Raw genomic sequence first — 12,209 nt, forward strand, 5'->3', positions numbered from 1 at the left:
AAATTGGATAAAAAGCCAAAACCCACCAGTGTGCTGTATCCAGGAAACCCATCACACATCTAAGGATACACAAAGGCTCAAAATAAAGGGATGGAGGAAGACTTACCAAGCAAATGGAGAGCAAAATAAAAGCAGGAGTTGCAATTCTCATCTCTGATAAAATAACCTTTACACCAACAAAGATCAAAAGAGATAAAAAAGGACCTTACATAACGGTAAAAGGATCAATGCACTACGAAGAGCTGATGATCCTAAGTATATACACACCCAATACAGGAGCACCCAGGTACATAAAGCAAGTTCTTAACGACTTACAAAGAGACTTAGACTCCCACACAATAATAGTGGGAGGCTTTAACATACCATTGTCAATATTAGACAGATCAATGATATAGAAGATTAACAAGGATATCCAGGACTTAAACTCAGACCTGGATCAAGGAAACCTAATAGACATTTACAGAACTCTCTACCCCAAATCCGCAGAATATACATTCTTCTCAGCACCACATCACACCTACCCTAAAATTGACCACACCTACCCTAAAATTGACCACAGAATTGAAAGTAAATCACTCCTCAGTAAATGCTAAAGAACAGAAATCATAACAAACAGTCTCTCAGACCACCAGTCTCTCAGACTGAGACCTCTCAGTCTCTCACTGCAATCAAGTTAGAAATCAGAATTGAGAAACTAACTAAGAACCACACAGCTTCATGGAAATTGAACAACTGGCTCTTGAATGTTGACTGGATAAACAATGAATGGAGGCAGAAATAAAGATGTTCTTCCAAACCAGCGAGAACAAAGATGAAACATACCAGAATCTCTGGGACACATTTAAAGCAATGTCTACAGGAAAATACAAAGCAATAAATGCCCACATTAGAAGCAAGGAAAGATCTAAAATCAACAATCTATCATCAAAATTGAAATAGCTAGAGAAGCAAGATGAAAAACACTGAAAAGCTAGTAGAAGACAAGAAATTACTAAGATCAGAGCAGAGCTGAAGGAGAAAGAGACACAAAAACCCCTTCAAAAAATCAATAAATCCAGGAGCTGGTTTTTTGAAAAGAACAATAAAATAGAGAGACCACTAGCCAGATTAATAAAAAAGAAAAGAGAGAAGAATCAATTTGATGTAATAAAAAATGATAGAGGGGATATCAACACAGATTCCACAGAAATTCAAACCATCATCAGAGATTATTACAAACAACTCTATGCATATAAACTAGTAAACCTAGAAGAAATGGATCAATTCCTGGACACTTGCATCCTCCCAAGCCTACACCAGAAAGAAGTCAAAACCCTGAATAGACCAATAACAAGGTCTGAAGTTGAGGCAGCAATTAAAAGCCTACCACCCAAAAAAAGCCCAGGTCCAGATGGGATCACAGCCGAATTCTCCCAGACATACAAAGAGGAGCTGGTACCATTCCTTCTCAAACTGCTCCAAATAATCCAAAAAGAGGGAATCCTTCCCAAATCATTCTATGAGACCAACATCATCCTGATACCAAAAGCCGGCAGAGACACAGCAAGAAAAGAAAACTTCAGGCCAATATCCATGATCAACATAGATGCAAAAATCTTCAATAAAATACTGGCTAACAAAATCCAGCAGCACATCAAAAAGCTTATCCACCATGATCAAGTAGGCTTCATTCTAGGGATGCAAGGCTGCTTCAACATATGCAAGTCTATAAACATAATTCACCACATAAACAGAACCAGAGACAAAAACCACATGATTATCTCAATTGATACAGAGAAGGCTTTGACAAAATTCAACACCTCTTTAGGCTAAAACCCTCAATAAACTATGTATTGATGGAACATATCTCAAAATAATAAAAGCTATTTATGAACAACAAACAGCCAATATCATGCTGAGTGGGCATTCCCTTTGAAATCTGGCATTAGACAAGGATGAACTCTCTCACCACTCCTATTCAATATAGTACTGGGAGTTCTTGCCAGAGCAATCAGGCAAGAAAAAGAAATAAACGGTATTCAATTAGGAAAGGAGGAAGTCAAATTTTCTCTATTGGCAGACAACATGATTGTATATAGAAGACCCCATCATCTTAGCCCGAAATCACCTGAAACAGATAAGCAACTTCAGCAAAGTCTCAGGATACAAAATCAATGTGCGAAAATAACAAGCATTCCTTTTTTTTTCCCCCATTTATTTATTTTATTGCATTTTAGGTTTTGGGGTACGTGTGAAGAACATGCAAAATTGTTGCATAGGAACACACGTGGCAGTGTGATTTGCTGCCTTCCTCCCCATCACCTACATCTGGCATTTCTCCCCTTGCTATGTCTCCACAACTTCCCACCCCCCACCGTCCCTCCCCTATTTCCCCCCAACTGGCCCCAGTGGGTAGTGCTACCCTCCCTGTGTCCATGTGTTCTCATTGTTCAACACCCGCCTATGAGTGAGAAAATGCGGTGTTTGATCTTCTGCTTTTCTGTCAGTTTGCTGAGAATGATGGTTTCCAGGTTCATCCATGTCCCTACAAAGGACACAAACTCATCGTTTTTGATGGCTGCATAATATTCCATAGTGTATATGTGCCACATTTTCCCCATCCAGTCTATCGCCGATGGGCATTTGGGTTGGTTCCAGGTCTTTGCTATTGTAAACAGTGCTGCAATGAACATTCGTGTGCACGTGTCCTTATAGTAGAACGATTTGTAATCCTTTGGATATATACCCAGTAATGGGATTGCTGGGTCAAATGGAATTTCTATTTCTAGGTCCTTGAGGAATCGCCACACTGTCTTCCACAATGGTTGAACTAATTTACACTCCCACCAACAGTGTAAAAGTGTTCCTATTTCTCCACATCATCTCCAGCATCTGTTGTCTCCAGATTTTTTAATGATCGCCATTCTAACCGGCGTGAGATGGTATCTCAATGTTGTTTTGATTTGCATTTCTCTGATGACCAGTGATGATGAGCATTTTTTCATATGTTTGTTGGCCTGATGTATGTCTTCTTTTGTAAAGTGTCTGTTCATATCCTTTGCCCACTTTTGAATGGGCTTGATAGTTTTTTTCTTGTAAATCTGTTTTAGTTCTTTGTAAATTCTGGATATCAGCCCTTTGTCAGATGGGTAAACTGCAAAAATTTTTTCCCAATCTGTTGGTTGCCGATTCACTCTAATGATTGTTTCTTTTGCTGTGCAGAAGCTGTGGAGTTTGATTAGGTCCCATTTGTCTATTTTGGCTTTTGTTGTCAATGCTTTTGGTGTTTTGGCCATGAAGTCCTTGCCTACACCTACGTCCTGAACGGTTTTGCCTAGATTTTCTTCTAGGGTTTTTAGAATAAATGGTGTTAGGTCTTATGTTTAAGTCTTTAATCCATCTGGAGTTAATTTTAGTGTAAGGTGTCAGGAAGGGGTCCAGTTTCTGCTTTCTGCATGTGGCTAGCCAGCTTTCCCAACACCGTTTATTGAACAGGGAATCCTTTCCCCATTGCTTTTGTCTGGTTTGTCAAAGATTAGCTGGTTGTAGATATGCTGTGTTGCCTCCGAGACCTCTGTTCTGTTCCATTGGTTTCTATCTCTGTTTTGATACCAGTACCATGCTATTTTGATTACTGTAGCCTTGTAGTATAGTTTGAAGTCTGGTAGTGTGATGCCCCCCGCTTTGTTCTTTTTGCTTAGAATTGACTTGGCTATGCGGGCTCTCTTTTGGTTCCATATGAAGTTTAAGGTGTTTTTTTCCAGTTCTGCGAGGAAGGTCATTGGTAGCTTGATGAGGATAGCATTGAATCTGTAAATTACTTTGGGCAGTATGGCCATTTTCACGATATTGATTCTTCCTAACCATGAACACGGAATGTTTCTCCATCTGTTTGTGTCCTCTCTTATTTCGTTGAGCAGTGGCTTGTAGTTCTCCTTGAAGAGGTCCTTTACGTTCCTTGTTAGTTGTATTCCTAGGTATTTTATTCTCTTTGTGGCAATTGTGAATGGAAGTTTGCTCTTGATTTGGCTCTCTTTAAGTCTGTTATTGGTGTATAGGAATGCATGTGATTTTTGCACATTGATTTTGTATCCTGAGACTTTGCTGAACTTGCTTATCAGTTTCAGGAGGTTTGGGGCTGAGACGATGGGGTCTTCTAGATATACAATCATGTCGTCTGCAAATAGAGACAATTTGACTTCCTCCTTTCCTATTTGAATGCCCTTTATTTCTTTTTCTTGCCTGATTGCTCTGGCTAGAACTTCTAATACTATATTGAATAGCAGTGGTGAGAGAGGGCATCCTTGTCTGGTGCCACATTTCAAGGGGAATGCTTCCAGTTTTTGCCCATTCAGTATGATATTGGCTGTTGGTTTGCCACAAATAGCTTTTATTATTTTGAGATACGTTCCATCGATACCTAGCTTATTGAGGGTTTTTAGCATAAAGGGCTGTTGAATTTTGTCAAAGGCCTTCTCTGCATCAATTGAGATAATCATGTGGTTTTTCTCTTTGGTTCTGTTTATGTGGTGAATTACATTTATAGACTTGCGTATGTTGAACCAGCCTTGCATCCCCGGGATGAAGCCTACTTGATCATGGTGGATAAGCTTTTTGATGTGCTGTTGCAATCGGCTTGTCGGTATTTTATTGAAGATTTTTGCATCTATGTTCATCATGGATATTGGCCTGAAGTTTTCTTTTCTTGTTGAGTCTCTCCGGGTTTTGGAATCAGGATGATGTTGGTCTCATAAAATGATTTGCGAAGAATTCCCTCTTTTTGTATTGTTTGGAATAGTTTCAGAAGGAATGGTACCAGCTCCTCTTTGTATGTCTGGTAGAATTCGGCTGTGAACCCATCTGGACCTGGGCTTATTTTGGGTGGTAAGCTCTTAATTGCTGCCTCAACTTCAGACCTTGTTATGGGTCTGTTCAGGGTTTCGGCTTCTTCCTGGTTTAGGCTTGGCAGGAGGCAAGTGTCCAGGAATTTATCGATTTCTTCCAGGTTTATTAGTTTGTGTGCATAGAGTTGTTTGTAATAATCTCTGATGATGGTTTGAATTTCTGTGGAATCTGTGGTGATATCCCCTTTATCGTTTTTTATTGCATCAATTTGGTTATTCTCTCTTTTCTTTTCTATTAATCTGGCTACTGGTCTGTCTAGTTTGTTGGTCTTTTCAAAAAACCAGCTCCTGGATTTATTGATTTTTTGAAGGGTTTTTTGTATCTCTATCTCCTTCAGTTCTGCTGTGATCTTAGCTATTTCTTGTCCACAAATAGACTTTGAGTTTTTTTTTATCTTGCTCCTCTAGCTCTTTCAGTTTTGACAATAGGGTGTCAATTTTTGATCTCTCCTTGCTTCTCATGTGGGCACTTATTGCTATATATTTTCCTCTAGAGACTGCTTTAAATGTGTCCCAGAGATTCTGGTATGTTGTGTCTTCATTCTCGTTGGTTTCGAAGAACATCTTTATTTCTGCCTTCATTTCATTGTTTATCCAGTCAACATTCAAGAGCAAGTTGTTCAGTTTCCATGAAGCTGTGCGGTTCTGGGTTAGTTTTTGAATTCTGAGTTCTAACTTGATTGCACCATGGTCTGAGAGACTGTTTGTTACGATTTCCGTTCTTTTGCATTTGCTGAGGAGTGATTTACTCCCAATTATGTGGTCAATTTTAGAGTAGGTGTGATGTGGTGCTGAGGAGAATGTATATTCTGTGGATTTGGGGTGGAGAGTTCTGTAAATGTCTATTAGGTTTGCTTGGTCCAGGTCCGAGTTCAAGTCCTGGATATCCTTGTTAATTTTCTGTCTGGGTGATCTGTCTAATGTTGACAATGGGGTGTTAAAGTCTCCCACTATTATTGTGTGGGAGTCTAAGTCTCTTTGTAAGTCATTAAGAACTTGCCTCATGTATCTGGGTGCTCCTGTATTGGGTGTGTATATATTTAGGATCGTTAGCTCTTCTTGTTGCATTGATCCTTTTACCATTATGTAATGTCCCTCTTTGTCTTTTATGATCTTTATTGCTTTAAAGTCTAATTTATCAGAGATGAGAATTGCAACTCCTGCTTTTTTTTGCTCTCCATTTGCTTGGTAAATCTTCCTCCATCCCTTTATTTTGAGCCTTTGTGTATCCTTGCATGTGAGACGGGTTTCCTGGATACAGCACACCAATGGGTTTTGGCTTTTTATCCAATTTGCCAGTCTGTGTCTTTTGATTGGGGCATTTAGTCCATTTACATTTAGGGTTAATATTGTTATGTGTGAATTTGATACTGCCATTTTGGTGCTAGCTGGCTGTTTTGCCCTTTAGTTGAGCTGGTACTTGTTGTTCCTTTATATGTGTAGAGCCTCTTTCAGGAGCTCTTGTAGAGCTGGCCTGGTGGTGACGAAATCTCTGAGTACTTGCATGTTCCCAAAGGATTTTATTTTTCCTTCTCTTATGAAACTTAGTTTGGCTGGATAGAAAATTCTGGGTTGAAAGTTCTTTTCTTTAAGGATGTTGAATATTGGTCCCCACTCTCTTCTGGCTAGTAGGGTTTCTGCTGAGAGATCTGCTGTGAGTCTGATGGGCTTCCCTTTATGGGTAACCCGACCTTTCTCTCTGGCTGCCCTTAGTATTTTCTCCTTCATTTCGACCCTGGTGAATCTGACGATTATGTGCCTTGGGGTTGCTCTTCTTGATGAATATCTTTGTGGTGTTCTCTGTATTTCCTGGACTTGAATGTTTGCCTGCCTTGCTAGGTTGGGGAAGTTTTCCTGGATAATATCCTGAAGAGTATTTTCCAGCTTGGATTGATTCTCTTCGTCGCATTCGGGTACACCTATCAAACGTAGATTAGGTCTTTTCACATAGTCCCACATTTTTTGGAGACTTTGTTCATTCCTTTTTACCCATTTTTCTCCAGTCTTGCCTTCCCGTTTTATTTCATTGAGTTGATCTTCGACCTCTGATATCCTTTCTTCTGCTTGGTCAATTCGGCTGTTGATACTTGTGCATGCTTCACGAAGTTCTCATGTTGCGTTTTTCAGCTCCATCAATTCACTTATATTCCTTTCTATTTTGTCCATTCTCGTTAGCATTTCGTCAAATCTTTTTTCAACGTTCTTAGTTTCTTTGCATTTGGTTAGAACATGTTCTTTAAGTTCACAGAAGTTTCTTACTACCCACCTTCTGAAGTCTGATTCTGTCATTTCATCACACTCGTTCTCCCTCCAACCTTGTTCCCTTGCTGGTGAGGAGTTGTGATCCCTTTTAGGAGGAGAGGTGTTCTGGTTTCGGGTGTTTTCATCCTTTTTGTGCTGGTTTCTTCCCATCTTTAAGGATTTATCCACCTGTCGACTTTGTAGTTGCTGGCTTTCAGATTGGGTCTCAAATCTTTCAGATTGACGTTCTGTTTGTTGATGATGAGGTTATTTCTGTTTCTTGGTTTTCCTTCTGACAGTCTGGCCCCTCTGCTGTAGGTCTGCTGAGGTTCACTCCAGGCCCTGCTTGCCTGGGGTTCACCTGCAGCAGCTGCTGAACAGCAAGGGTTGTTACCAGTTTTCTTCTTCTGCTATCTTTGTCCCAGAAGGATACCCGCCTAGTGTCAATCTGATCTCTCTTTTATGAGGTGTCTTCTTGGATATATAGGGGTGAGGGAGCTGCTTGAGGAGACGGTCTCTTCTTTATAGGAGCTCAAATGGTGAGCTGTGAGCTCTGTTCTTGTTCATTCAGAGCTGCTGGGCAGGTACTTTTAGGTCTGCTGCAGCAGAACTCATAAACTGCTTTTTGTTCCCAGGTGCTCTGTCCCAGGGATTTAGGGCTTTATTTATGAGTTTCCGTTATGCTGCCACCTTCTTTTTTTTTTTCCTTCAGACCTGCTCTGCCCAGCAAGGAGGCAGCCTAGTCACTATCGTCCTATAGAGGCTTTGCTGAGCTGCTGTGGGCTCCGCCCAGCTGCCGAGTGAACTTCCCTGCAGTCCTGTTTATATGGGTATAGTTAGAACTGCTTTGGCGATGGTGGCCCGCCTCTGTTGAGGCGGAGTCTCTTTGCTGTGGCGGGTTGCCTTGGCAACGGTGGGCTGCCTCAGCAATGGCGGGTTGCCTTGGCAACGGCGGGCTGCCTCGGTAATGGCGGACGCCCCTCCCCCACAGAGCTGGACCGTCCCGGGTTCAGCTGCGCTTGCTGTGAAACTCTCAATCCAGAGTTTCTGGTTGCTGTTCTTTTGTGGGGGTGGGGCCAGCCGAGCCTGGTCGCCTGGCTCCCTGCCTCAGCTCCTTTTTTAAGTTGGTGTTCCAGTCGCCTGTTGAAGAGGCTCCGGGGTCTATTCGTTTTCCCCTGCGGCCACTCACTGCGCTGGCTTAAACAGCAGCACTGAGATTTGTGGCCCTTTTTTCTTTTTTTTTTTTTTTGCCCTTGAATCTACTGTCCTGGTTCTCTGCTCAGTCCCCTTTTTGAACCGGTGAATGGGCGACTTCCCGTGGCTCCAATCGTCAGCCAAAAGGGCACCCGGAACAGTGTATTTTGTACGGAGAACCACGGCTCCGGGGTGCCGACAAAGCAGCCGCGTGGGGCAAAGCAGTGGCGCCAGCCGGCACAGCCGCGCTGGCCGAAACAGCCGCGCTGGCCACCGTGGAGCTCCTCTGCCCGGGAATTTCCTAGTCTGCGGGCAATAAAAACGCGGCGTCCACTCACCCTCTGCGCTTTCACTGGGAGCTGCAATCCTGAGCTGTTCCTAAACGGCCATCTTGGATCATCCTCCGCAAGCATTCCTATATACCAATAACAGACTTAAAGAGAGCCAAATCAAGAACGAACTGCCATTCACAACTGCTACAAAGAGAATAAAATACCTAGGAATATAACTAACAAGGAATGAAAAGGACCTTTTCAAGTAGAACTACAAATCACTGCTCAGTTAAATAAGAGAGGACACAAACAGATGGAGAAACATTCCATGTTCATGGTTAGGAATAATCAATATCGTGAAAATGACCATAGTGCCCAAAGTAACTTACAGATTCAATGCTATCCCCATCCAGCTACCAATGACCTTCTTCACAGAACTGGGAAAAACCACCTTAAACTTCATATGGAACCAAAAGAGAGCCCGCATAGCAAAATCAATTCGAAGCAAAAAGAACAAAGCGGGAAGCATCACACTACCAGACTTCAAACTATACTACAAGGCTACAGTAATCAAAAAAGCACGGTGCTGGTTCCAAAACAGAGATATAGACCAATGGAACAGAACAGAAGCTCAGAGGTAACACCACACATCTAAAACCATCTGATCTTTGACAAACCAGACAAAAACAAGCAATGGGGAAAGAAGTCCCTGTTTAATAAATGGTGTTGGGAAAACTGGCTAGCCATGTGCAGAAAGCAGAAACTGGACCCCTTCCTGACACCTTACACTAAAATTAACTCCAGATGGATTAAACACTTAAACATAAGACCTAACACCATAAAACCCTAGAAGAAAATCTAGGCAAAACCATTCAGGACATATGCCTAGGGAAGGACTTCATGACCAAAACACTGAAAGCATTGGCAACAAAAGCCAAAATAGGCAAATGGGACCTAATCAAACTCCAGAGCTTCTGCACAGCAAAAGAAACAGTCATTAGAGTGAATTGGCAACCAATAGATTGGGAAAAAATTTTTGCAATCTACCCATCACACAAAGGGCTGATATCCAGAATCTACAAAGAACTAAAACAGATTTACAAGAAAAAAAACAAGCCCATTCAAAAGTGGGTGAAGCATGTGAACAGATACTTTACAAAAGAAGACATACATGAGGCCAACAAACGTATGGAAAAATGCTCATCATCACTGGTCATTAGAGAAATGCAAATTAAAACTACATTGAGATACCATCTCATGCCAGTTAGAATGGCAATCATTAAAAAATCTGGAGACAACAGATGCTAGAGAGGATGTGGAGAAATAGGAATACTTTTACACTGTTAGTGAGAGTGTAAAGTAGTTCAACCATTGTGGAAGACAGTGTCGCGATTCCTCAAGGACCTAGGAATAGAAATTCCATTTGACCCAGCAATCCCATTACTGGGTATGTATCCAAAGGTTTATAAATTGTTCTACTATAAGGACACATGCACACGAATGTTCATTGCAGCACTGTTTGCAATAGCAAAGACCTGGAACCAACCCAAATGCCTATCGATGATAGACTGGACAGGGAAAATGTGGCACATATACACCATGGAATACTATGCAGTCATCAAAAACGATGAGTTCGTGTCCTTTGTAGGGACAGGGATGAACCTGGAAACTATCATTCTCATCAAACTGACACGAGAACAGAAAATCAAACACCCCGTGTTCTCACTCATAGGTGGGTGTTGAACAATGAGAACACATGGACACAGGGAGAGGAGCATCACACACTGGGGTCTGTCATGGGGAAATAGGGGAAGGACAGCAGGGGGTCTGGAGTTGGGGAGAGATAGCATGGGGAGAAATGCCAGATATAGATGATGGGAGGAAGGCAGCAAATCACACTGCCATGTGTGTACCTATGGAGCAATCTTACATGTTCTTCACATGTACATCAAAACCTAAAATGTAATAAAAACAAATAAATAAATATTTAAAATTTAAAATAAAAAAGAAAACTCATAGGAAAACTATCTTTCCACATTTTACATTAGATTTGTATTCTCTTAAATATCATTTTTTTTTCTCTAATTAAGATGCATGGTACTGTACTGTGCTTCAGTGATTTGATTTGGGTCACGGACTTCATTCAAATGGCATACCTTAATAATTTCAATACTGACTCACTTAGCATAAAATTCTGCCGCTACCAAATATTTCCTTGGTATATAATTATTGTTGTGCTTCATGTTGGGTTAGCGGTTTTATAAAACAGTCAGTTTTCTAGAGTTCTTAGAAATCTTACCCAGTTTAATGGTATAACATTAAGGTTATTCAAAAACTGTATTTATCAGAGCTCTTTCCATTCTTACTTGTCATGAGTTTCCTTGAAGAAGAAGCAACTTTGTACTATAGCTGATTGCAAATGCTTTTAGAGAAGAATTGAAACCATTCTCTGGGGTTAACAAAGACTTATCATGACCATGGTTAAAATCTGACACATTTATTATAATCAGCAATTGGCCAGAAAATTTAGTTATTCCTGTGTCATACAACATTTCAACATAGTAGCCAATATTATGAATGACAGCATATCAGATTTCTAAGAATCCCACAGAATTTTTAGAACATTGATATAAATAATACACCCATAGATATAATTCAAAATGTCCAGTATCACTTATTTGACAATGGTTCCCCTATAACACAACACACAATATAAACCTAATTAGTATCCTTACAAGATGAGAAACACATCCTTTGTAGCTTTTCATGGGCCCAACTGAAAAATTCCAAAGTTAATTTCACGTAATTTTTTGTTTTTTGAGATGGAGTCTTGCTCAGCCACCCAGGATAGAGTGCAGTGGTGCAATCTCGGCTCACAGCAAACACTGTCTCCGGGTTCAAGTGATTCTCCTGTCTCTGCTTCCCGAGTAGCTGGGATTACAAGCACCCACTATCATGCTCAACTAATATTTGTATTTTAGTAGAGATGTGGTTCAGGCAAATTTTTTTAACAGACTTAAGAGTTTGATCTTAAAAAGTTTGTCAAAAATATCAAAGGTTTAAGACACCTGATAAAAATAGAATTGCAGGTCACTGTGGAAATAATAGTAACTCATTTAACCAGAGTGATAATTAAAAGACTTTAAAAGGCAAACACACTGTAATCCCAGTGCCTTGAGGTGGGAGAATTCATTGAGGCCAGGAGTTCAAGACCAGTCTAAGCAATATGGTACATGCTATCTCCACCAAAAAAAGAAAAAGGGGAAAAAAAGAAAGAAAGAAAAATTAGCCATGCATGGTGGCATACCCCTGTAGTCCTAGATATTTGAGAGGCAGGAGAATTGCTTGTGCCTAGAAGTTCAAGGCTGCACTTCGTTATGATCATACCACTGTGCTCTAGCTTGGGCAATAGATCAAGATCTTATCGCTTAAAAAAAAACAGAAAAAAAAAAAAAAAAAAAAAAAAACAGGGCAACATGGCAAAACCTCATCTCTACAAAAAATAAAAAATTTGCTAGGCATGGTGGTACACACCTGTAGTCCTAGCTAGTTGGATGGCTGAGGTGAAAAGATCACGCAAACCCAGGAGGTTAAGGCTGCTAGTGAGCCAAGCAATCCA

Source organism: Sapajus apella, unplaced genomic scaffold (assembly GCF_009761245.1).
Source record: "Sapajus apella isolate SASKATOON/1434 unplaced genomic scaffold, GSC_monkey_1.0 scaffold6, whole genome shotgun sequence".
Classification (NCBI taxonomy): domain Eukaryota; kingdom Metazoa; phylum Chordata; class Mammalia; order Primates; family Cebidae; genus Sapajus; species Sapajus apella.